The sequence below is a fragment of the Crinia signifera genome, chromosome 9 (assembly GCF_055691185.1).
Source record: "Crinia signifera chromosome 9, ASM5569118v1, whole genome shotgun sequence".
Classification (NCBI taxonomy): domain Eukaryota; kingdom Metazoa; phylum Chordata; class Amphibia; order Anura; family Myobatrachidae; genus Crinia; species Crinia signifera.
The window spans coordinates 136,261,242-136,287,568 of record NC_139225.1 but is presented as its reverse complement, the minus strand read 5'-3'; positions in this window follow the sequence as shown (position 1 = coordinate 136,287,568).

Genomic DNA, 26,327 nt, shown 5'->3' with positions numbered 1-26,327 from the left:
TAACTCTGGAGACTGAGTACAGTACTGCGACTGCAAGTGAAAGAAAGAATAACAAGGCTGCTGCTGGCCTAGGGATGGCCATCGGTGCAGACGCCATCGATGGTTGCCATCGATGTCAATTCTGCACCCAGTGTTTATTTGTTCAGCTCACTTTAAAAAAAAATAAAAAAAGTAAAACATTTTTTTGATTTTACTGTTAATGGCAATAAGTTATTGTAAAACAAATGATGCTTCGTTGTTATCAAATTACCATTATCAAAGTGAGTAGATGATCAGTCTAAAAGATCCGGATCTTTTCACTGATTGATCACTTGATCTCAGCTCTTTTTAGTGACCCATTTTGCCCATCTCTAATCTGAGATACGCTGCCGGCATCCAGCTCCCACCTCGCGACTGACACACCAAGATAGAGCAGGCAGAAGCAAGTACGCTGAATACCAGCAGTGATCACATTACCGGAGCACAACGGAGTTATGGAAGAGACTCTCCAGCGGGACGCCTCTCAGACAGTCATCACTTTACATCCAAAAAGACATTAGACATTTGGTCAATTACAGACCTTTTTGTACAGACTTTTGCCGCAAGGCAATTACCCTTCCCCCCATCCGCATCATACCCATTGGTGTTTTCCTTTTGGTTTGCTCAAGTCTCCTGTGGTTGACCATAGGTTCCAGGTGAGGGACCTATGGTAAAGGGTGTCCCCAAAGGTTAACCTAAACCCTCAACATGGGGTCAGCACAAAGTGATACTGCGCTGGACCTGTCTTAAAGATCCTTGAGATCTAAAGGCACATTAATGACATCAATTAAATATTATTTAGCGCTTAAATAAATTAATTAAATAAATAAAACTATTTTTTTCAACCCATAACTGATTCTAACGCTACTTGTCTGCGGTTCCTGCGCTCCTCCTGGCTCCTGCTGCTAATGAAAATGACCCTCACAAAATGGCTGCCCCTAACAGCAGACCATTTTAAAGGATACTAGAGGATCTAGCATCCTCAAATACTGTCTGCTGTAAGGGGGCTGCGGACATGTTGTGAGGGTCATTTTTCATTAGCAGCAGGAGCCAGGAGGAGCGCAGGAACCGCAGACAAGTAGAGCTGCGGGTCCCGGCCACAGACCTGGCAGTGACAGCAAGCGGCAAGTAGAGGGGTAAAGCAGGTCCCAGCAGGTTTGCAGCGCAGCAATAACCCCCGGCTCCCACATTTACTTAGTGCCTCCCCGCCATCGCGGTGTGTGGAGCTATTGTTACATCACTGTGGTGGACCATTATGCAATAGATAACACCTTACCCTTGTGTATCAATGCCTATGTCTATATACAGTATGAGCATGCGAGCAGGGCCTCCCTAGTTCCATGTCTGTCTGTTACTACCCAGTTTTGTTTTATCATTGTTGTTTGCAGTCATAAGGCGTAAGGGAATAATTTGCAGCACTATATAAGAAACTGTTAATAAATACATAATAAATAAGCAGCAGTAGCTGAGAAGTACATTACTAGAACATTGCATTAACGCCAACAGAGAACGATGTGGCTGAGATACTGCTTTTTAACCATATGCAATTGCTCCTACATAGTATATATTTTGCACAAATATAATTTCCTGGCCAGGATGGAATATAACTAACTACATATATTAATTTTATGGAGTTTGCTTCACCAAAAACAATTGACTGAGGCTGTAAAACATTTCTACCATTTCCTGCCCATATATCTTTTTATAGTATTACTAATACTGTTTGAATGTAATTATTTTTCATACTAAGTGATTGTATGAATACTGACTGGTGTTTTTTTTTTTTTTAGTATATATGTTTTAAATGGATTGAACATTGAGAGTAAAAAATACTGATTCTTAGCGCTTTCCAGTGTATTCTATTCTATTGGGTCACGTTACATAAAGACGGCATTACTCACCAGCTCTAGGCTATGGAATATATCACATTCCGGAGTTTGGTTCATATGGAAATGTTTTCCGATTGCCTGCATTTTACCATAGTACATACTACCCTGAGAGAGAGGAAAAGAGTTGAAGAGAAGAGGGAAGGGGTGGATAACAAACAAGCTTTGATTGCTAGTTAAGAAATAACAATGAGAAACCAAATTAACAAAGAAATCTGTAAATTCACAAGGTAACAGATATATCACTAACGATATTAGGGCTATTCAGGTTGGATTGCAAACACCCTCCAACCCACAGTTCCCCCAATGGATGTCAACTGCAAATGCTGTGCTGAATAATGAATGTATCTTGTGAATAGTGAATAGACCTTTTACTGCATTTGCATTGCTATGGATCTCATGTGGTAAGCTGCTGTGAGCAGCTTATTAGACATAACCCTTACTGAATTAGGCCCATAATACTCCACTCCCACTCTCTTTCTGCCTCTCTCCCTTTCCCTATCCCTTGCCTCTCTCTCCCTCTCCCTCTCTCCTTCTTCCTCTCTCTTTCTTTCCCTATCCCTTGCCTCTCTCTCCCTTTCCCTATCCCTTGCCTCTCTGTCCCTCTCCCGCTCTCACTTTCCCTATCCCTTTCCCCTATCTCTCTCTCCCTCTCTCTCATTCTCCCTCTCTCTCCCCTCTCTCCTCCCTCTCTCTCCCTTTGCCTATCCCTTGCCTCTATATCCTTTTCCCTATCCCTTGCCTCTCTTTCTCTCTCTCCCTTTCCCTATCCCTTGCCTCTCTTTCCCTCTATCTCACTTTCCCTATCCCTTGCCTCTCTCTCCCTTTCCCTATCACTTGCCTCTTTCTCTCCCTCACTCTCTCTCTCTCTCATTTTCCCTATCCCTTGCCTTATTCTCCCTCTATCATTCCTTTTCCCTCTCATTTTCATAGTGGCATTTTTTTAATTGGAAATGAATAGTTGGGAGAGACTTGGGCCTTCCAGTAAGGGGCGGGTATTCTATCTCTCTATGACCTTACTCTCATTTTCACTGAGCTCCATTCACCCTTCCTCCCAGCCACAAATTATGAATAAATCAACATAATTAGGTGTAACATCACTGTGTATTTAGCTGAAATAATTTGACTCTGAAAATTTAATTAAACACAGTTTAGGATAGAAATCATTTTAATATATGCCTCATTTAATTACAAGTAATTTGTATAGTATTCTGGTAGAGGCCCCAAACCATGAAAACTGCCTCCATCCTTATTTATATAGCGGTTGAAATGAATTATAATTATCACTCTCGTCTCCCCTCCAGACCTCAGATTGTAATACTGTGGGGTCATTTATTAATAAAGGTGCAGTGACCTATATCCCCCAAAAAGACATTTGCATTCACTGTCTAACTGCAATAATTGGCGCAACATGCGGATTGGTTGATACAGCGATTTTCATTAATTAAACAGCTCACAAGTGTCACAAAGATGCAAGAATAAGTGACTTAAAACAAGTTGGCAATAGGAGCATCCCCTAATTTGTATAAATTATGCGCATCTATTTTATTTCTTAGCATTTACTTACAGTACTGTATGTAGTGCTTGTATATTATGTTGTGCTTTACAGTTGGGAACAAAATACTGTGGCAATTAAATAAGTTTGGGGGATTAAAGACTGACAGAAAGGTAAGGGAATTTGGGGACATTGTCACTAGGTGACCATATAAATGGGATGGATTTTCACCCCTCATTTGCACCAAGGTCTTTGATGGATATGCAGTACAGGCATAGGCGAATCTAGGGGGTGGTCTGGGGGTGCACTGGACCACCCATTAGCCCATTTTGTAGCTGAGGGATGGGGCTTTCCAACGAGCCTGGCCCCGTGTCTCTAGCCCCCTGGGAACCAGAGATACTGCCAGGCAAACCTGGAACGTTTTCCCTATAGGATAACATGGGACCCGCTAATTCCGACCCCCACCCAGTTCAACGGCTGCCAGTTCCCCCTTTGGCATCACTGAAGCTTGAGGTTGATCTCAGTCGAACCCAAATCTCTGGGTCTTCAATCTGATATCAGGCTGGATCCATATGGGTTCATTGGTTCCAGGGATTGAGGTTAAACTGTTTTTTTTTTTTTTTCATTTCTTAAATGTAATTTCATGACTGTTTATGTTCTTTGAGGGCAGATTTCTTTGGAACCAAAGAGCACAGTTTCACAGGACCAAAATCATTCAGAGCCAACTCAAAAGTTCTTCAATATGATACTGGTCTCATGTAAATGGGTCAGTTGGTTCCGAAGATATAGCTGGTTGGTTAAAGGGGGGTAGGGAGAGGGAAGTGGTTGTCTCTCCCCCTCACACCAGAAAATGTAGGGACTAGAATGGTGTATAAGGGGTCAGCCTGGGAATGTCCCTGCATGATCCTGGGACATATTCCCGGGTAAATCCCTGCGTTTTCTGTTGTGAAAGGGGTATTATTTTAAACAGCCGTGACCTGCAGTGCTCTGAATACAGCCGGGCAGCCCCCTGCTCTCTGCCCAGCTGTCAATGACTGTCACCACTGCAGCTTCCGCTCCAATTCTTCTCCCCGCTTTCACCTCAGCCCGCCCCCCCCCCCCTTTAATCATGTGGTGCCAGCGCCCGGCGTGCTCCCCCGACGTCACGCACAATATTTCAAATGTCCACTCGGCTAGAGGGGACACCAGGAGGGGAGTGGGAGCGTGCTCTGCGCTGCACTCTGCTCTGCTCCTCTCCCCATAGAAGCCGCTGCACCGCTCTCCATCTCTCCCTGCAGCAGCAGCAAAGGCTCATATAAAAATTTACAGTAAGTGGCACTTTTGTGGGCATTGCTTAAGGGACGCTACAAGTGGCAGTATGTGGGGGTATTACGCATAATGTGTGGCTTAATGTTTAAGGGGCATTACAGTGTGCAGCATCATGAGTAAGGGACATTATTTGTGCAGCATCATGTGTAATGGACATTATGTGTGCAGCATCATGTGTAAGGGGAATTATGTGTGCGGCATCATGTGTAAGCGGCATTATGTGTGCAGCATCATGTGTAAGGGACATTATGTGTGCAACATCATGTGTAATGGGTACTATGGTGCGCAGCATCATGTGTAATGGGTACTATGGTGTGCGGCATCATGTGTAATGGGTACTATGGTGTGCGACATCATGTGTAATGGGTACTATGGTGTGCGGCATCATGTGTAATGGGTACTATGGTGTGTGGCATCATGTGTAATGGGTACTATGGTCATGTGTAATGGGTACTATGGTGCCATCAAGCAAGAACCCCCTAGCAATGAGCATGTAGGTAAGCAGCACTTATGTGGCAAACATGTAATGGGCATTACGGTTTGTTATATAGAATTGATGTGCGGCTACGCCGCGCAAAGGTGCCTCTGCTGGTATGTCTAGATCTGGGACCACCCATTACCATAATTCTAGATTCGCCTATGAGTACAGGTGGTGAAATGGTTAGCATTACTGCCTCACAGTATGAGGTCATGGGTTAAATTCCCACCATGGCCCTAACTGTGCGGAGTTTGCATATTCTCCCTGTACTTGCGTGGGTTTCCTCCGAGTACTCCGGTTTCCTCCCACAATCCAAAAATATACTGGTAGGTTATTTGGCTCTTAACAAAAGTAACCCTAGAATGTCTGTGTATGCGTGTACATGTGGTAGGGAATATAGATTGTAAGCTCCACTGGGGCAGGGACCGATGTGACTGTTCAACTATACTCTGTAAAGCGCTGCAGAATATGTGTGCGCTATATAAATAACTGTTAATAAATAATAAAATAAATAATATTTCCATGACCACTTGGCTCAATATAATAACAATTTCCACTTACATAAAGGTGGCATACATAATCAAAGCAAATACATTGAAACCATACTGTACATTAGGAATGATTTGAGCAGTATTTTAGAAACATGGCAGAGTGTGTGGTAACAACAAGAGGGATTGTTGGTTGGATTACTGGAATAACCTTTACACAATTTAAGATTTCCACAGAGGCATCTACAGAGAGTAGGTACTAACCAAACCATCCCCCCCCCCCCACCACCACCACCACCACCACTCCATATGCCCCAATAGTCATGATGTGCAGGGGGATGGGAGGTTGCTCCCAGAATTTCACATTATATAAGGATTGCCTACCTGACCCTCTCCTTCAGGGAGAAAATGCTCTGTTCCTGGACTTCCCTGGTAATGTATGATTGCCAGCACCTGTGGGGAGCTAGGTAATTGATAAGAAAAGTGTTTCACCACAGGTGATGGCAATCATACATCACCAGGGAAGTCCAGGAGCAGAGCATTTTCTCCCTCATGGAGAGGGTCAGGTAGGCAACCCTGCATTATCTACAGAGTGCAAATCACAGGGCAAGACTACAACTCCCAGCAGCTCCCGCATTACTGAGCAGGAATGCCAGATCATCCCTTTAATAAGCAACACGTATGAATTACCTAGGTTCTTTGTGGTACCCTACAGGACAATTTCCGCATAATAGGGACTGTAGTCTACCTGACCCTCTCCTTCAGGGAGAAAACGCTCTGCTCCTGGACTTCCCTGGTAATGTAGGATTGCCATCACCTGTGGTGAAACACCTTTCTTATCAATTACCTAGCTCCCAACAGGTGCTGGCAATCCTACATTACCAGCGAAGTCCAGGAACAGAGCATTTTATCCCTCATGGAGAGGGTCAGGTAGGCAAGTATGATGCACATGCAGGAGCAGAATGCTACCGGAGAGATCGAGAAGTGCATCCCGCCAGTGGGCAACAGTTGGTGTGGTGGTTCAAAGGCAACCTGGTGAGTCAGCGGCATCCGACCACCACCTTCAATCGGCAGGGAAGCAGGGACATAGAAACATAGAATTTGACGGCAGATAAGAACCACTTGGCCCATCTAGTCTGCCCCTTTTTTTAAACATGTTACCTCAAACCATATTTGATCCTTATTTTTTTGTAAGGATATCAATATGCTTATCCCAAGCATGTTTACATTGTACTACTGTATTTGTGTCTACCACCTCTGATGGGAGGCTATTCCACTTATCTACTACTCTTTCTGTGAAGTAATTCTTCCTCACATTTCCCCTGAATCTTCCTCTCTCTAGTTTCAGTGCATGTCCTCGTGTTCTGCTGCTCCTCTTCCTGTGAAGAATGTCTCCCACCTGTACCTTGTTAAAGCCCTTGATATATTTGAAAGTTTCTATCATGTCCCCCCTTTCCCTTCTCTGCTCTAAAGTATACATATTAAGATCTTTTAGTCTTTCCTGGAACGTTTTGTGATGTAGGCCATGCACCATTTTAGTTGCTCTTCTTTGTACAGTCTCTAATGTATTTATATCGTTCTGGAGATATGGCCTCCAGAACTGAACACAATACTCTAGGTGAGGTCGTACCAATGACCTATACAGTGGCATTATTACTTCTTTCTTTCTACTGCTGATACCTCTCCCTATGCAACCAAGCATCTGACTTGCCTTCTTCATTGCTTTGTTACATTGCCTACCTGCTTTTAAGTCCCCTGAAATAGTGACCCCTAGATCCCTCTCTTCCTCAGTAGTTTCCATTATAATGCCATTTATACTATATTTAGTCTTTGGATTTCTGAGACCCAAGTGCATGATTTTGCATTTTTTGGCATTAAACTGTAGTTGCCATTCTCTTGACCATTTCTCTAATCTGCCTAGATCCTCAATCATTTGTTTTACCCCTCCTGGTGTGTCTACCCTGTTGCATGGGACTGTAGTCTATCGATAGTCGGCCGCTGTGCGAATTCCCAGCTGTATGTTCAGGTCTAAATTAGGCCTTTAAATGCGCTCTATAAATCTTATATTACATTGTGGGCCTGATTCAGCACAGCTTGCTAAGCAGCACACACTCGCTGGCTAGCGATCCCATAAACGCCGCACACCACCCGTCCAAATACCACCCCACCACCCATCCACTGCTGAATCTTCTCTGTACCATGCGAAGGGATGTACATGAACACGTCCCCTCCAAAACGGAGAGAAATTATTTGTTGTTCGCCGACCGTTCACTAGTGAATCATCCCCTGTTTACACCATGAAGAATAATGTAGAGTATGTACAATATAGTATTTGTTTCTACATTGACATCTACACCATGTAATATATATAATGTGACAGATAATGCTCTGTACTAGAAACCACACGCTCCTGTGCCTAGGGTCCAGGACTGGCCACATGGTCTGAGATTCCAGAGCCAGAAGCTGGACTGTGAAAAGGACATTAATCACTACCCTGGAAGAGTCAGCAGCCATCACTTCCTATTAAACCCCTGGGACCCACATTAGATGGCGGAAGAGCGGTGCAGAAATAATATATAAGTCAGAGTCTTTCTAATTAAACCTCAGGATCAGAGCTTTGTTAATTTCAGCGAGATGGTTTTTGCTGCCAATCATGGGCCTGGACTAATTAAATTTGATCATATTCCAAAGCTAGGAGAGCAGGATAAATTTAATTAAAAGACAAGATATTGGGTCTTCAATCTTCCATATTGAAACTATCATTGCAGGTTGGATAATGAAAAGCTGCCTGTAGTATTTGTATTAATAGGTATTGCTAATATGAAAAGGTGTGTTTGATCCCAGCAGCTGCAAAGCCACCAGATTACAGGTGCAGCGCTGATTCTAACTAGCCTGCATGCTGTTAAGGACATTCTGTTACTGTTAATGCTGTTTTTCATAGCCCTGCTGTCTTCCAGCTACACATTTAATAGCACTCAATAATTACATCTCATCTGTTTTCATCTGGCTGATACTGGGCCTGATTCAACTTTGTTAGCAAAGGAAAAAAAAAAAGCTCACAAATGTGCAAAACTGTGGGGGTCATTCAGACCTGATAACAAAGCACTGTTTTTAGCACATGGACAAAACCACAAAACCATGTTGCGCTGCAGGTGGGGCAGATGTAAGTCTCTCTGCACGTGTGGCATGTGGTTGGCCTGCTGTGCAACATGGTTTTGTCCATTTGGCAAAAACTGTGCTTTGCGATCAGATCTGAATAACCCCCTATGTTGCACTGCAGATCGGGCAGATGTAACATGTGCAGAGGGATTTAGGGGGTTATTCAAACCTGATCGATGGGCTGCGAATTCGCAAGCCGATCGATTCTTGAATGACTTGGTATTCGTATGGGACGCAATGCAATTGTGCGACGCCATCCAGTGACTAACTTCAGAACATTTTTCAGTTGCAACCTGGCCTCTTTTTGATTGAAAGGAAGTCCTGCAATCTCCCAACTATCCACCAGTAGTCCTGAGTGCTAGTGTGACTAGCCTGCATTCTCTCAGATCACCACCAGTAGTCCTGAGTGCTAGTGTGACTGGCCTGCATTCTCCCAACTCTCCACCAGTAGTCCTGATTGCTAGTGTGACTGCCCTGCATTCTCTCAGCTCACCATTAGTAGTCCTGAGTACTATTTTGACTAGCCTGCATTCTCTTAGTTCACCACCAGTAGTTGTGAGTGCTATTGTGACTGGCCTGCATTCTCTCAGTTCACCACCAGTAGTTGTGAGCGCTAGTGTGACTGGCCTGCAATCCAGTAGTCCTGAGTGTTAGTGTGACTGGCCTGCATTCTCCCAGCACAACCTGCAGCATAGAACTTTCCAAACATCTCAATACATTTAACCCGCTACTCTCTGTCACGGCTAAAGGGCTGGATGGAGTCGTGTGGTGCACAGGAACCGGAGACGGACCAGGAGGAGTAGGATTGAAACGTGCAGGTTTAATAACGGATTTCATAAATGATAAACTTCACTCAAATACTTCTTTAAGTGACAGTTGGAATAAATTAAATAGAGTCCAGCACAATACTAATAACGGGCAGGGAAATCTGGAAACGTATACTTGGTGAGCCAGAGTACATAGATGAGGATCCGGAAGGAGGTTGATTTGATGACAGAAGAAATGGATCCGGATGACTGAAAGATGATGGAATGAATGAGTTGTAAGAAGGAGGACAGCGGGAAGCTGTGCAGGGTAATTCTGAGACACAAGCAGGAACAAGCACTAGGTAGGACTTGCAGCATTGGTGTCAGGAGAAAACTTCCTTGTAGCAAGATGCAGGGAGCAAGGCACCAGAGTCAGGAGAGAAAGAGCCAGGATCCGGGAATCAGCTAGGAGTTGTGAATGACTCCAAAGACTCATTGCACTGACACTGAACAGCCTAGGCAGATCCCCTATATCCCCAGGGGATGGCTGCCATTGGCTGTCAGCACAGGATGAGGAGGGAACCTCCACTCTGGGCCAATCTGTCTCCTGCCCTCAACCAAGATGGCGACGCCGGCCTCCCGGCACCACTACTGCTGCCATCCCTACCCAGAGCTGCCGCTACCCGCACACCGCAGACCGGAGCCTGCACACGCTAGCCGGCGGCGGGCGCGGACGGGTGAGTACTGTACCCGCCGCGCTCCGTCGCGGCTACGTGTGACAGTACCCCCCCTTTTCAGGGTGACCCCAGGGCGCCTATGGGCCTTGTGCGGATTTCTCTGGAGAAATTGCTTTACCAGTTTTGGAGCGTGCAAATCAATGGAATCCACCCAAGAGTTCTCTTCGGGACCAAACCCAACCCATTCCACCAGATACTGGGTACGAGAATTGCGGCAACGAGAGTCTATAATGCGTCTTACCTCGAATTCAGCCCCACTTTCGGAGTTAATCTTGGGCGGTTTGGGAATCTTCTTTTGATAAGAGTTCAACCTTAAAGGCTTGAGGAGGGACACATGGAAGGAATTCGAAATCCTTAGGGAAGGAGGAAGTTGAAGTCTATAAGCGACAGGATTAATGACTTGGATGATAGGGTATGGCCCAATGAACCGGGGAGCCAGCTTCATAGAGGGCAGACGGAGGCGTATATGGCGGGTAGACAGCCATACCCGGTCTCCGACTTTCAATCTGGGCGCTGCCCTTCTTTTCCTGTCTGCCATCCTCTTGTATCGGGCGGAAGATTTAAGAAGAGCGGTGTGGACATCCGACCAGATTTTAGCAAAGCGTTGTAATGAAGTGGTTGCTGCAGGAACTTCGGAAGAGGATAATTCTGAGAAATCCGGAGATCGTGGATGTTTGCCGAATACTGTAAAGAAGGGGGTGGTTCCGGAGGAAGAGTGATAGGAGTTGTTATGCATATATTCTGCCCACGGGAGAAGATCCACCCAGTCATCTTGGGAAGACGAGACAAACAGTCGGATAAAGGCCTCCAAGTCTTGATTCACCCGTTCTGTCTGGCCGTTGGTCTGGGGATGAAAGGCAGTGGAAAACTTGAGTTTGACCTGTACCGCGGCACAGAGAGCTCTCCAGAACTTTGCAACGAATTGTACTCCGCGGTCGGATACAATCTCTTTGGGCAGTCCGTGAAGTTTAAAAATGGTTGAGATGAATAGCTGAGCCAGTACTGGAGCAGAGGGGAGACCTTTTAGTGGGAAAAAATGGACCATTTTCGAGAATCGGTCGACCACTACCCAGATTGCGGTATGACCTTTTGAGGGAGGTAGTTCGCAAATGAAGTCCATTGACAGATGGGTCCATGGTTCTGTGGGAATGGTTAGAGGGCGGAGAGGACCAGCGGGAGTTGTTCTGGGCACTTTATGCTGAGCACATCTTACACAAGAGGCAACGAAGTTGGTTACGTCGTGGCGGATGGTTGGCCACCAATAAGAACGTGACAGGAACATCAAGGTCTTTTGTGCTCCTGCGTGCCCTGCGAAGCGGGAAGAATGTGCCCATGACAATATTTTCTTGCGAAGTTCGGGGGGAACGAACGTTTTACCTGGAGGAGGAGATGGCTGTACCGTTACTTGGGCGAAGACCAGCGGATCGAGGATTGGACGAGGAGGTGTCTCTAGGTCAGAGGTCGTCTCAAAGGAGCGGGATAGAGCGTCTGCCTTAGTATTCGTGGTTCCAGGTCGGAATTTAATTTGGAAATCAAAGCGTTCAAAAAACATGGCCCAACGGGCTTGGCGGGCAGTAAGGCACTGAGCCTGTTTAAGAAAGGACAGATTTTTGTGGTCTGAATACACGGTGATCTTATGTCGTGCCCCCTCCAGAAGGTATCGCCACTCCTCTAACGCAGTTTTGACTGCAAGCAACTCCTGTTCCCCGATGGGGTAATTCTTCTCTGCTGGGAGGAATTTTTTGGAGAGGAAGGCACAAGGGTGTAATTCTTGATCCTCACCTTTTTGTGACAAGATGGCTCCGATCCCTTCCGAGGATGCGTCCACCTCGAGAATGAAGGGCCTGTCGAGGTCTGGTTGGAGGAGGATTGGTGCCGTCATGAATGCTCTCTTTAACTGCTGGAAGGCAGAGGATGCTTCTGGCGACCATCGGCTTGGATCAGCTCCCTTGCAAGTGAGAGCAGTGAGGGGAGCAGCGATAGTAGAGAAGTTCCGGATAAATCGCCGGTAATAGTTTGAGAACCCTAGGAATCTCTGAATTCCTTTGAGTGTTGTGGGGGCTGCCCAGTCTTGGATGGCTCTCACCTTCTCTGGGTCCATTTCTATCCCAGTGGCGGAGAGAATGTGACCCAAAAATGGAATGGACGTGACCTCAAAAACGCACTTTTCCAACTTGCAGAACAGTTGATTTTGGCGAAGACGTCGTAGGACTTCGGACACTGTCTGTCTGTGAAGTTGGAGATTTGGAGAGAAGATGAGTATATCGTCTAGATAGACTACGATGGAGTGGTACAGCAAGTCCCGAAAGATATCATTTACAAACTGTTGGAAGACAGCGGGGGCGTTACAAAGGCCGAAGGGCATCACCAGGTATTCATAGTGGCCGTCGCGCGTGTTAAAAGCCGTCTTCCACTCGTCACCTGGACGGATCCGGATCAAATTGTAGGCCCCTCGCAGGTCCAATTTAGTAAAGATTGCTGCCCCTCTGATCTTGTCGAATAGTTCTGCGATAAGGGGTAAGGGATAGCGGTTTTTAATGGTGATGTCGTTCAGGCCCCTATAGTCGATACATGGCCGAAGACCGCCATCTTTCTTTTTCACAAAGAAAAACCCGGCCCCGGCCGGAGAAGTAGATGGTCGAATGAAACCTTTGTTTAAGTTCTCTTGAATGTACGAGGACATGGCCTCAGTCTCAGGTAGCGACAGGGGATAGATGCGGCCACGAGGAGGGAATTTCCCGGCCACCAGCTCTATCGGGCAGTCCCAAGGACGGTGAGGAGGCAGGGTGTCGGCACCACCTTTACTGAATACATCTGTAAATGAACGATATGGTGCGGGTATCGACAAGGGTGGAGCTGAAGAGGATGAAGGACAGTTACCCTCACGTTGTGGATGGGTCTGGTAGACCGGAAGGATCTGAGGAATGCAAGTAGACTGGCAATCTGTTCCCCAGGCCTTGACCTCCATATTGGTCCAATCGATGTGTGGGTTATGTTTGGAGAGCCAGGGAAGGCCCAGGACCATTTGGTGTGAGGACTGTGGAAGAATGAAGAATTCGAGGGTCTCTTGATGTAGAGCTCCTATGAGCAGTGTCACCGGGGTGGTCTGATGGGTGATTTGTCCACTACGAATTCGACTCCCATCCACTGCAGTGAGGACCAGCGAGTGATCCAGGGGTTGCACAGGCAGGGCATGTTGGGTAGCAAAAGAAGAAGAAAGGAAGTTTCCCGCTGCTCCAGAGTCCAATAGGGCCTGAACTCTTTTTCTCCCTTGGGGACACACAAGGGTAACCGGAATGGTGGAATCAGAAGAAGAGGGAGATGGAAGCAAGACTCCTAATCGGACCTCCCTCGGGGAGATTAGGAGCGGTCGTTTCCCGGCCGCAGCGGGCAGGAAGCCAATAAGTGAGCGGAGGAGCCACAGTACATGCATAGATTCTCTCGCCGTCTTCGGGACTTCTCTTCGAGAGAGAGACGGGAGCGGTTGATTTGCATGGGCTCATCTGTTGACACCGCAGGAGGCGGGGTTGGTTTGGAGGCTGGTGCGACATTGGAAGGAAATCGAGGGCGAAGGCGATCAGAGCGATTCCTCTCAAGTTGGCGTTCTTGGAGTCGCAGATCGACTTTGTTACATAATGAAATGAGTTCAGCCAGGGTGGAAGGAGAATCGCGAGTTGCTAACTCGTCCTTGATGCGCCCGGCTAGGCCGTTCCAGAAGGCAGAAACGAGAGCCTCTTCGTTCCATCTGAGTTCGGAAGCCAGGGTTTGAAATTGTACGACATATTGTCCCACTGGGCGACTGCCCTGACGAATCCTTAGGATCTCCGTGGCAGCGGAGGACACTCTGCCAGGCTCGTCGAAGATGCGACGGAAGGAGGCCACAAATTCTTCATAGTTATTGAGGATGGGATCCGCACGCTCCCAAAGGGGGGACACCCACTCCAGGGCTGGACCCGCCAGTAGGGACACGATGTAAGCCACCCGAGTCTTGGGAGAGGGGAAATTGGAAGGCTGGAGGGTAAAATGGACGTCACATTGATTCAGGAATCCTCGACACCCCCTCGGGGACCCGTCATATTTACTGGGGGTTGACAGGTGTAGCTGGTGAGGAGCAGCTGGCCCAGGGGGAGCAGCAGGGGCCGAAGCTCCGGAGGTTGGTGCTGCTGAAACTGAGGGAGCCGCCTGAGGTGATGACAAGGTCTGGAGAAATTGAGCCACTTGACGCTGGGTAGTCTCTACTTGTTCCAATCGAGCCATGATGCCTTGAAGAACATCCGTCATGGAGGCCTGTGCTTCACCCGATTCCATCGTGTCAGTGCAAACTGTCACGGCTAAAGGGCTGGATGGAGTCGTGTGGTGCACAGGAACCGGAGACGGACCAGGAGGAGTAGGATTGAAACGTGCAGGTTTAATAACGGATTTCATAAATGATAAACTTCACTCAAATACTTCTTTAAGTGACAGTTGGAATAAATTAAATAGAGTCCAGCACAATACTAATAACGGGCAGGGAAATCTGGAAACGTATACTTGGTGAGCCAGAGTACATAGATGAGGATCCGGAAGGAGGTTGATTTGATGACAGAAGAAATGGATCCGGATGACTGAAAGATGATGGAATGAATGAGTTGTAAGAAGGAGGACAGCGGGAAGCTGTGCAGGGTAATTCTGGGACACAAGCAGGAACAAGCACTAGGTAGGACTTGCAGCATTGGTGTCAGGAGAAAACTTCCTTGTAGCAAGATGCAGGGAGCAAGGCACCAGAGTCAGGAGAGAAAGAGCCAGGATCCGGGAATCAGCTAGGAGTTGTGAATGACTCCAAAGACTCATTGCACTGACACTGAACAGCCTAGGCAGATCCCCTATATCCCCAGGGGATGGCTGCCATTGGCTGTCAGCACAGGATGAGGAGGGAACCTCCACTCTGGGCCAATCTGTCTCCTGCCCTCAACCAAGATGGCGACGCCGGCCTCCCGGCACCACTACTGCTGCCATCCCTACCCAGAGCTGCCGCTACCCGCACACCGCAGACCGGAGCCTGCACACGCTAGCCGGCGGCGGGCGCGGACGGGTGAGTACTGTACCCGCCGCGCTCCGTCGCGGCTACGTGTGACACTCTCATCTCAGGGCCCCGTACTTCAGCCTTGTTTGGGTCCACAACTAACCTAACCTGTGATAGCGTCTGCGTTAGGCCAAATAGTAAAAAAAATGGCATATAGATCTAATTGAAATCCCCTCGTAATTTGACTGAGTCAATGGGCCTTATTTTGGTTCACTCTTTCTGACAAAATACTTCTTAGATGGACAAAACCATGTGCACTGCAGGGGGGCAGATGTAACATGTGCAGAGAGAATTAGATTTGGGTGAGTAATTTTGTTTCTGTGCAGGGAAAATACTGGCTGCTTTATTTTTACACTTCAATATAGATCTCACTTTGAAATAAATCCCCACCCAAATCTAACTCTCTCTGCACATTTTGCATATGCTCCCCTGCAGTGCACATGGTTTTGTCCATCTAAGAAGGATTTTGGCATAAAGAGTGAACCAAAATAAGGCCCAATGTTTGGGAGTGGTAACCGGAAATTTCTGGGAGTGTCAGAAAAAACCCAGGCATGCCCAGGCACTTTCCGAGACGGTCTGTGATTTCAGCACAGGCCTACTGTAGATCAGCCTGTCTCTGTCGCACAGTTGTGGAAGGGTCACACTTATTCACATTTGCACAGACTAGGAAAATCATACAATGGTGAATGAAGTGCATATACATTTTCAGGTCAATAGCAACGTATTCGCAATTTACTCGCAGACTTTCATGGGTGGATTTTCTGTCTGCGCCATGACCAGAGACTGAACTACCATTGGTGCAGTGCATCAGGGCCCCTTGGGACTAAAGGATCTACTGCTTCCCCTGTCAACCTCCTCCTGTCACCCACTGTTTGCCCTGTCACACTATGCCTCCTTTTGCCTCTCCCTGTCACCCACTGCCGTGTTGTGTATTGTGAACTAGGATTGGGTTGGAGGAGGGGGGGGGGACTAAATTCAATTTTTGCACCTGAGCACACCACCCTCAAGCTCCGACAGTGGCGTAACAAGAAATAATTCTGAGGGAACAGAAGGGTGCCGGGGACCTGCTGTGGCGTCCGCAGTGTCTGGGAACTGAATCGCTGAGAGCGGGCACTGCAGACGGACAGAGGCGGCAGAGTCTGACAATTCAAAAGATAGGCCACTGATTGGCTGAGTGTGCGCTCTCTCTCAGTTTTGGTGCATGCCAAGTATTTTGAGTATGGAGGAGGGGCACCAAATCTCTCTTTGGCATTCTCTTCACTGCAGCCAAGTCTGATTTCTGGAGCATTTCTCTCCTTTATGGCAACACTCTTTTTATTAAAAAGCTCTCTATTCCCAGTCAGTTCTCTCCTTTATAATTACTTTCTCTATCTTGGGAATTACATTTTAATGAAGCATATCTCTCCTCTAAAAAAACTCTCTCTTTTATACTACAGTGTTCTCCGCTATATATATATATATACTTCCCTGGCAGCACTCCCCTGATTTTCTGCCTGCGTTGCTTGTTCGCACCAAATGAACTGTTCTCATAGACTTTGACATCACTCCTCTACATCAGGACATGCGTGATGTACTGTAGGGCACAGTGTGACAGATGCGTTAAGCCTGGTGAAGTGATAAAGTGGAAGGTGATAAATAATACAGCAGCCAATCAGCTCCTATCATTTTTCAAACCCAGCCTGTGACTTAACAGGAGCTGATTGGCTGCTGCATTATCATCTTCCACTTTGTCACTCCACAGGGCCTAATATACAGTATCTGCCCTTTTATCTGATGCCAGCAGATAAGCAAAACCACAAATATTCTCCTCTACGCTGTCTCCACTCTCCCCGGGTATCAGCCCACCTGCCCGAGAGTAGGGATGGCCATAGGTGGTGCCATCTTGGCATGAGAGAAAATGTGTGAAAACTCCTACGGAACATGTATTACACAGAGTATACGCACAGAGAGGTTACAATGTTACGATTGGCTCAGATGGTTTCATAAATTTGTCGGACATGTGATATGTGAATGGGAGGTGGCTATGCAAAAATGGTCCGTTCAGTGGTTGTGTTATAGGAGGATTGCAGGCTTGTCAATGCAAATAACTGCTTTCACATACGCACAGGTGCCACCTTAGGAGACCACGGTGAGAGAAACTGTACCAGCAGGGCCGGTGTAAGGCTTCTCAGCACCCTAGGGAAAACATCAACCTACTTAAGGCATACTTGAATAACATTCAGGAATAGCAGGGTGGCTCCCAAAAATCATGTGGTCCTCCCAGCTCCCTGTGAAGGTCTCCCTATGCCACCCTCAATATAGGGGGGGCAGCAAAATAGGGGGGCAGCAAAATAGGAAAGTTTGCCTCAAGGGAAAGTACATTAAGTACAGCATGGATCCCCATAGACATCCTTGATTTTTTGATAGGCAGACTTGGTGGCACCACCCCAGATCCCAACACCCTAGGCAGCTGTCTAAAGCTCCATAATGGTAGAGCCGGCCCTGTGTACCTGCCACGGCAACCAGCGGTGGCTGCAGCCCCTGGGCACCTGGGACTCTGCACAAGGTTTCACATGCCTCCTAAGCCCACCCTCAGTCTACCATTGGCTAGTTCTGAAAAAGTCTGGGATCCGGCATAGAAAAAGTGTGATGTCTTATGCAGCAGTGGCCCGTGCCTTTTCGTGGGGAGGGGGGCTGCCTCTGGCCACAGGTGGGGACACCTCTCGCCCCCATTGCTGCCACCACTGCTCCCTGCAGAGTTCCCGGTGCCTGTGCAATGATGTGCGCAGTACCAATATAGGTATATCAGTGATTTTGCACGGCAGCCCGCAGAAAGGCGTCCCGGAGGGAGGGAACACCTCCCAATGGGGACCCCCTTGGTGACTGGCAGGTCGGACTTCCAATAGGAAGTCACTGCCAGTCACAGTGAAGCCAGAGCAGCCTCACAGACTGCATCTGGCTTCACTACAGTGGGGGATTTTACCTGGGGGGGGGCTGCAGCCCTGCAGTCCATAGGTAAAAACCACCACTTATGTTGTACTTCACCTGATGCACACAGCACTGCATGGGGAGTGAAGACTGATGCTGTAATGGGGATATGGTCATTAGGTCTACACAGTAAAGGTCTACATGCATTGGGTAGACCACTGAAGGTCAAAGGTCAACATTGACACCTGAAATTGATCGACACAAGCATTAGGTCGACAATGGCTAGATCGACAGTCAAAAGGTCGACATGTGTTTTTCCCTTCTTCTTTTTTTTGCCTACATTGCAGACAGGCGGTACAGTAAGTCATGCCCCACCATCCACTAGGGCATTGAGGGAGAATAGGATAGTGTTCCCAGCGTAGCACCGTGCCCGAAGACGGGACAAAAAAAAATGAAACACCCATGACCTTTTGACTTTCTACCTAGTTATTGTCGACCTAATGCTTGTGTCGACATATTTAGGTGTCGACTAAACCATGTCAACCTTCAGTGATCAACCAAATGCATGTCGTCCTAGATTGGTCTACCCAGTGACCCATACCCCTGTAATGTACATTATATTCTATAAAAACTCTGCTCTATTGCCTGGGTCCTGCAATTCCTGTCTATCCAGTTAGGAAGGAGAGATAGACGTTGAGCAGATAATATATGCAGGACACCTCGCAGGTCCCTAACACACGTACAAAACAATATGTATTAGCAGGCCAGCACAGAAGGGGTTGTGCAGGGAATCACATTCTGTGTCCTTGTATCAAGGTTAATGTCCTCTAATGCTTGTTATGTGGAACCACAGATATATAGGAGATAATCACTGTGAAATTTCTTTGATTACAAGACGCAAAGAGACACGAACAGCCTGAAATACAGGAGACATGATAAATACCAGGAACAGGCTGTGAACATTGGCTGCTGTATACAAGGCGCAGCCTCCGGGCACAACCTGTATAGAACAGAAAATGAGCATGTTACAGATACTGTAGCTGTGCCCATGAATACATATCATATAGGAAAGACAATATTTCCTCTTTTTATTTAATTACCATTTTTATTGCATTTTATTTTTGTAATTCTTAAACAGCCTATTGATGTCTGGAAGCACCATACAAAGTCATAAAACAAAGGAAGGAAATAGTCAATACACAAACACAGATGAAGACACTGATATATCCAAAGGATGCTGTGATAGACAGGCCCTCCAGCTGTCACCTGTTCTGGGATACAGGAGGCCGCACACTGAGGGTGGAGGAAGAGGGAGACACGGAGGGAGAGCGAAAGACGAGATAGAGGAAGAGAACTAAAGGAGGGGGAGAATAGGAAAAGAAGAGCTAGAGGAAGAGAAAGGAGAGAGAAAAGGGGAGAGAGGCAGTGGGAAAGAAGAGCTAGAGGAAGAGAAAGAAGGGGAGATTAGGGGGAGAAAGGGAGAGGAAAAGATGAGATAGAAGAAGAGAAGGAAGGAGAGAAAATTGGAGAGAGGGAGTGGGAAAGAAGAACTAGTGGAAGCAAAAAAAGAAAAGAAAGGGGGAGAGAGGGAGAGGAAAAGACGAGATACAATAGAAGAAGAGAAGGATGGAGAGAAAATTGAAGAGAGGGAGTAGGAAAGAAGAGCTAGAGGAAGAGAAAGAAGGGGAGATTGGGGGGGAAATAGGAACAGAAGAAATAGAGGAAGAGAAAGAAGTAGAGAAAATCGTAAGAGAGCGAGAATAGGAACAGATGAGCTAGAGGAAGAGAAAAAAGGAAAAAGAGAGAATGGAAGCCAAAAGAAAGAAGGCAAGAAAAAGGGAGAGAGGGAGAGGGCAAGAAGATCTAGAGGAAGAGAAATAAGGAGAGATTAAGGAGGGGGAGAATAGGAACACAAGAGATAGAGGAAGAGAAAGAAGGAGAGAGAAAAGGGGAAAGAGGCGGTGGGAAAGAAGAGCTAGTGGAAGCAAAAGAAGGAAAGAAACGGGGAGAGAGGGAGAAGAAAAGATGAGATAGAGGAAGAGAAGGAAGGAGAGTTAAAGGGAGAGAGTGAGTGGGAAAGAAGAGCTAGTGGAAGCAAAGAGGGAAAGAAAGGGAGCACATTAGGACAGAAGTCATAGATTTCCTTGTATTTCTGTTACATAAATTACCCTCTATTCTGCACTTTGGCCCTTATTCTGTTTGACTCGCTGGGCCACAAATTCGCACAGAGACCGATGTTTTGCGTATACGCATGCGCAGCAGCATTTCTGCACATGGGTGCGAGCAAACTCGGCGAGAAGTCTAATCGCCGGGCGTACGCACCTAGCCTTGCGGGTGGTGGAGAGGGGAGTGGATTGCAGGCCTGGGCCATTAGAATATATGAACACCCAGCGTTTCTTGGGCCTTCCCATTAAAATGCTGGCCGTACATATGCTAATGCAGTCATGATGCACGTGTGGGGGGCGGACAACTGACATAACCGTATCAGCTGCCCGCCCAATTCCCTGCATTTCTACATGCATACGTACTCTTACATATATGTGCTTCTTCACCATCATTCGATGCTCTGGCATGCGAATGGACGTTCATGTACAACATCCGTTCGCAAGCCTTACGAACGCATCCCGTGTGTGAATGGGTGGCGCCGGCTAACCATTCGCAAGGCGGGGTTAGAGTGACTCGCAAGGATGCAAATTCACATCCGAGCGAGTCAACCCGAATAAGGGCCATTATGTATGGTTCAATTCTGCAGAGCTCTGTATACCCTGGTAGCATAGGCGAATCTAGAATTATGGTAATGGGTGGTCCCAGAACTAGACAGAACAGCAGGGGGACCTTTGCGCGTCGTAGCCGTGCGGCAAAAAGGGGGCATGGCCCCATGGAAAGGAGGCGTGGTATCACAAAAAGGGGTGTGGTATTACACTTTAGACCATACACGGTAATGCCCATTACACATTTTAGCAAACTCCATAATACCCATTACACATAATGCCACATGCCGTAATACCAATTACACATTAGGCCACATACCATAATGCCCATTACACCTTGTGCCACACATCATGATGGCCATTACATACTATATAACAAACCGTAATGCCCATTACATATTTGCCACATAAGTGCTGCTTACCTACGTGCTCATTGCTAGGGGGTTCTTGCTTGATGGCACCATAGTACCCATTACACATGATGCCGCACACCATAGTACCCATTACACATGATGCCGCACACCATAGTACCCATTACACATGATGCCGCACACCATAGTACCCATTACACATGATGCCACACACCATAGTACCCATTACACATGATGCTGCACACATAATGCTCTTACACATGATGCTGCACACCGTAATGCCCCTTACACATTAAGCCACACATTATGCGTAATGCCCCCACATACTGCCGCTTGAAGCGTCCCTTAAGCAATGCCCCCAAAAGTGCCACTTACTGTAAATTTTTATATGAGCCTTCGCTGCTGCTGCAGGGAGAGTTGGAGAGCGGTGCAGCTGCTTCTATGGGGAGAGGAGCAGAGCGCAGTGCAGAGCACGCTCCCACTCCCCTCCTGGTTTCCCCTCTAGCCGAGTGGACATTTGAAATATTATGCGCGCTGTTGTGCGTGACGTCGGGGGAGCACACTGGGCGCCGGCACCACATGATTAAAGGGGGGCGGGCTAAGGTGAAAGCGGGGAGAAGAATTGGAGCGGAAGCTGCAGGGGTGACAGTCATTGACAGCTGGGCAGAGAGCAGGGGGCTGCCCGGCTGTATTCAGAGCACTGCAGGTCACGGCTGTTTGAAATAATACCCCTTTCACAACAGAAAATGCAGGGATTTACCCGGGAATGTGGTACCAGGATCATGCAGGGACATTCCCAGGCTGACCCCTTATACACCAGCCTAGTCCCTGCATTTTCTGGTGTGAGGGGGAGAGACAAACACTCCCCTCTCCCTACACCCCTTTAACCAACAAGCTATATCTTCGGAACCAACTGACCCATTTACATGAGACCAGTATCATATTGAAGAACTTTTGAGTTGGCTTCAAATGATTTTTGGTCCTGTGAAACTGGGCTGTTTGGTTCCAGAGAAATCTGCCCTCAAAGAACATAAACAGTCATGAAATGACATTTAAGAAATGAAAAAAAAAAAAAAAATGGTTTAACCTCAATATCCCTGGAACCAATTAACTCATATGGATCCAGCCTGGTATCAGATTGAAGGCCCGGCGATTTGGGTTTGACTGACATCAACCTTGAGCTTCAGTGATGCAGAAGGGGGAACCAGCAGCTGTTGAACTGGGTGCGGGTCGGAATTAGCGGGTCCCATGTTATCCTATAGGGAAAACATTCCAGCTTTGCCTGGCAGTATCTTTGGTTCCCAGGGGGCTAGAGACACGGGGCTGGGCTCGTTGGAAAGCCCCATCCCTCACCTACAAAATGGGCTAATGGGTGGTCCTGTGCACCCCCGGACCACCCCCTAGATTCGCCTATGCCTGGTAGTGTTATATACTATACCTCAATATATAAAATAAGTACGCGGTTTTCCTACTTCTCTGGCTATGGGCATACAGGGGCATACATTTACAGCTCAGCCTTAAGACTGGTGTATTATTTGACAGATGTATGACACATGTCACCTATTCATTGCATGTCACTTGCAAGTTGTTATTTGGTTACAGCAGCTGGTTCTTTGTAAGGTCATAAAGTGCCCACGGCTGGTAACAGATTTCTTGTGTTTAGAACTTATCCAGTTGTTGGCATTTTACTTTTTTTCCCCGATTTCGACCTTAAAAGGAACATGCTGTAAGATCTGAATCCGAACAAGTTGGTGAATTATGAAAAGGTTCACGTTTAATATCATGCAAGCAGGTGTATTGGACTGATGAGGCTAAGATTAAATCCTGGTGTCTAGTGGAATAGAGAGGCTCAGGGCATCGCTTGATTAAAAAAGTCAATAAGAAAACTGCACAAAAAAGAGTACTGTACTTTAGAAGTCAGATTGATCGATGTTGAAATACAGCTGGTGATATATAGCTAAAAGTATCCGACACCTTTCTGTATAAATCAGCTTGTAGGAAAATACTGTGCACCTTGATGTGCAGTAGAGAAATGCCAATATTGTGTGCCACAGTTGGCATCTAGGTGTGCGTAGGTGGTCAGGGCTGCCATCAGAAATCGTGGGGCCCAGGACCGTCAAAATCCCGTGCCCAATCCCACCCCACTCCACCCCCCTCCCCTCCGGTGCATTAAAATGATAAGAAATAGTTAATACCTTAGAGGCCCTGTCAGGCTCTCCCTCCTGCTCCATCTGGCGTGTGTGGTGTGACAGCAGGGAGTTCCAGCCGGGCCTGGTGACTGTATGTGCGGCGGGCTGCGGAGGACCCGCTGCACGCCGCTGTGTAGCGGGTGGTGACGGCCTGATGGCCCGTGGGTGCGGGCGGCTGCAGTGAAAGGGTGTGCTGCTGCCCAGGCCCTCCCCACTGTCATAGCACCTGGGCCCGGGACATTTGTCCCCATAGCACCCCCCTGATGGCGGCCCTGCAGGTGGCAAGTCACTTAGCTATGATGGTTGTGGTGTACCGTTCCAGAATGGCAAGTCGCCGCCTGTAACACTGTTACTTTCTCCTTGCACTCCATGCAGTAATAGCAATAAGTGACATGGGGCATGATTCAGATCCCATCTACAAATTTGCGAGTGGTTAGCTGCCACCCACACAGTAGCCCTAATTCAGGTTCACTCAGTAAGCAGTGAAAATTGCTGCTTATAAGTGCCTAAGACTCCAGCCGCAGCCAGGCCAAACGCTCACCTCCCCTCCCGCTGCAGATTACCATTAGTACCATGCGAGGGGATTTGTTCGCTAACACATCCCCTCGCACTAAGCTTTTAGGGGGGATCATTGCATTGCACTTACATTGCAGAAATGATCCGCAATCAAATTTCTATGGTAGTCCTTTGCCTGCGCAGCCTATCTGCCATGTTCCAGGTCGCACCGGCTGTGTGTGACATCCTACAGCCACCACCAGCCACTCAAAAAATTGGTCCGGACATGCCTGCGCCCTCCCAAAGCCGCATTACCGTCTCATTGCCGCCGATTACTAACACTTAAAATGCGATCTCATTCATTAACGATGCAACAGCGGTATGAGCCCTCGCTAATAGTGATTTCCGTACTTCAGCATTCAGGGCTGAATTAGGCGCATAGAAAAAATCTTCGGTGAGCAATAAAGTTGACAATGTTTTAGGACCAATTATTTTTCTTATTTCTAATAAAATGACTTTAAATTTGGTATATAGAGGTTTCTTTATTTTATTTCACATTGTTTATGCATTTCTTGAGGTCCCATGGGGCTGTCGAATTGACTCCACTGCTCTGCACTGACGTCCAGTAGGATGACCAGGGTAACCATCAAGTATAATCCAGGCACCCAGTCTCTCTCTGTCTCTCCCTCAGCCGGTTGCTCTGTGATTGGGAATTCAGTTGCGGTGACCCTTGGAACCCCCATAACACTTCTATGGACTGGTCTCTTCTGGTGTTCACTTACGGCCACCCAGGAACGCAAAGGTCTTCCCAGGAACTTGCCTTCTTGTACACTTTAGGAAGGCCATCGCAAACGTCACCATCCTCAGCGTTTCACACATGCGCAGCTGTACAATATCGCTCAGCGATGAAAACATCGGCGTCGAGCACAACTCTGAATCAGGCTCACGGAGAGCAGAGAACCGATGAAAGGTTGTATCTTCTTTAAGCTAAAACACCATCATGACACTATGCAGCCGCTCTGAGGCCCAGACTTCCCAGAGTGCAGTAATGGAAGGAGATAGAGCTGAATGGGCAGTGACAGATCAATTAACTTATTAAAATCAGAGTCCATGTCCAGGGTGAGAGCACTGTACAGTTCTCAATATCAAAGACTTGCTGTTATGGCAGCTAATTAACCCTTTAGTACAATGTTTCACTGGCGGGTCATGGGAGGGAGAGTCTTTAGCAGAGGTATGTAAAACCGATATCGGGCAGGAATATTCTGGGGCAGTGCAAATGAGGGGCCATACACGCAATGGGGTACATTTTTGAAAGTGAGTGTTTTTAGAAGTGAGAGATCAATCAATAGTTTTAGCATTACCTAAAATCAAAGCTGTGGCAGGGCATGCTGGGATTTGTAGTTCCACAAGAGCCGGGCCTGTCCTAGAGTATAATAGCTAGAACTTTATTGATTGCTATGGACAACATCTCACACTTTAGTAAATTTACATGGGACATGTTGGATCCCGAGAAGGGGATCTTGCTGGGCGTTTGTCTTTATTGGAGGGGGGGGGAGATATTTTAGTCATCTACAGTGTTTATATAAGTCAAAATAATAATTACATGATACAATATACTGTGCAGGCTGAAGACAGGAATGTGGTGCCTACTCCTTCTATACAGGAGAGGATGGCAGATCTATCTATCTATCTATCTATCTGTGTATCTATCTATCATCTATATATCAAGGTCATCTTCTCATCGTTGCTCTTTTAGAATGCCTGTTTCACCAATACTTCTGCCTCCTTTATATGGAAAGCAGACACCTCTAGAAGAGATCACGCATACATGGAGATCAGCATGAAAGCAGCAGCAGATGTTTCTCCCAGCTTGGTAACTACAGGGATTAGGGAGTCACATTAAGTCACGGAAATATAAAATCTGGAATTGCAGCTTCCATGCCTGCAGCTGGCAGCCAAGCTCAGCCCCAGCCAAGTCTGAGAACATCCATCCTGCTTCCTCATCCTGTCACTGTGCTGTGTACAACCACCCTGGCCGGTCAGCCAGCTCTTTGTCCCGGTACAACTCTTCTTCATATTATTTGAGAAACAGAAAGACAATGACCTATTATAAACAAGATAGCAGGACCTCAGACCGCGCTGATTGGCCACTGTTTACCGACACAAGTCTGGGGAGAGTTCTATAACCCCGATCTGTGTCTTAATTCCAAAATATTTGGTTAAATTTAGTAAACAGCACTGCTTAATTAAGGGAAAATTGGCCTACGGCAACACAAT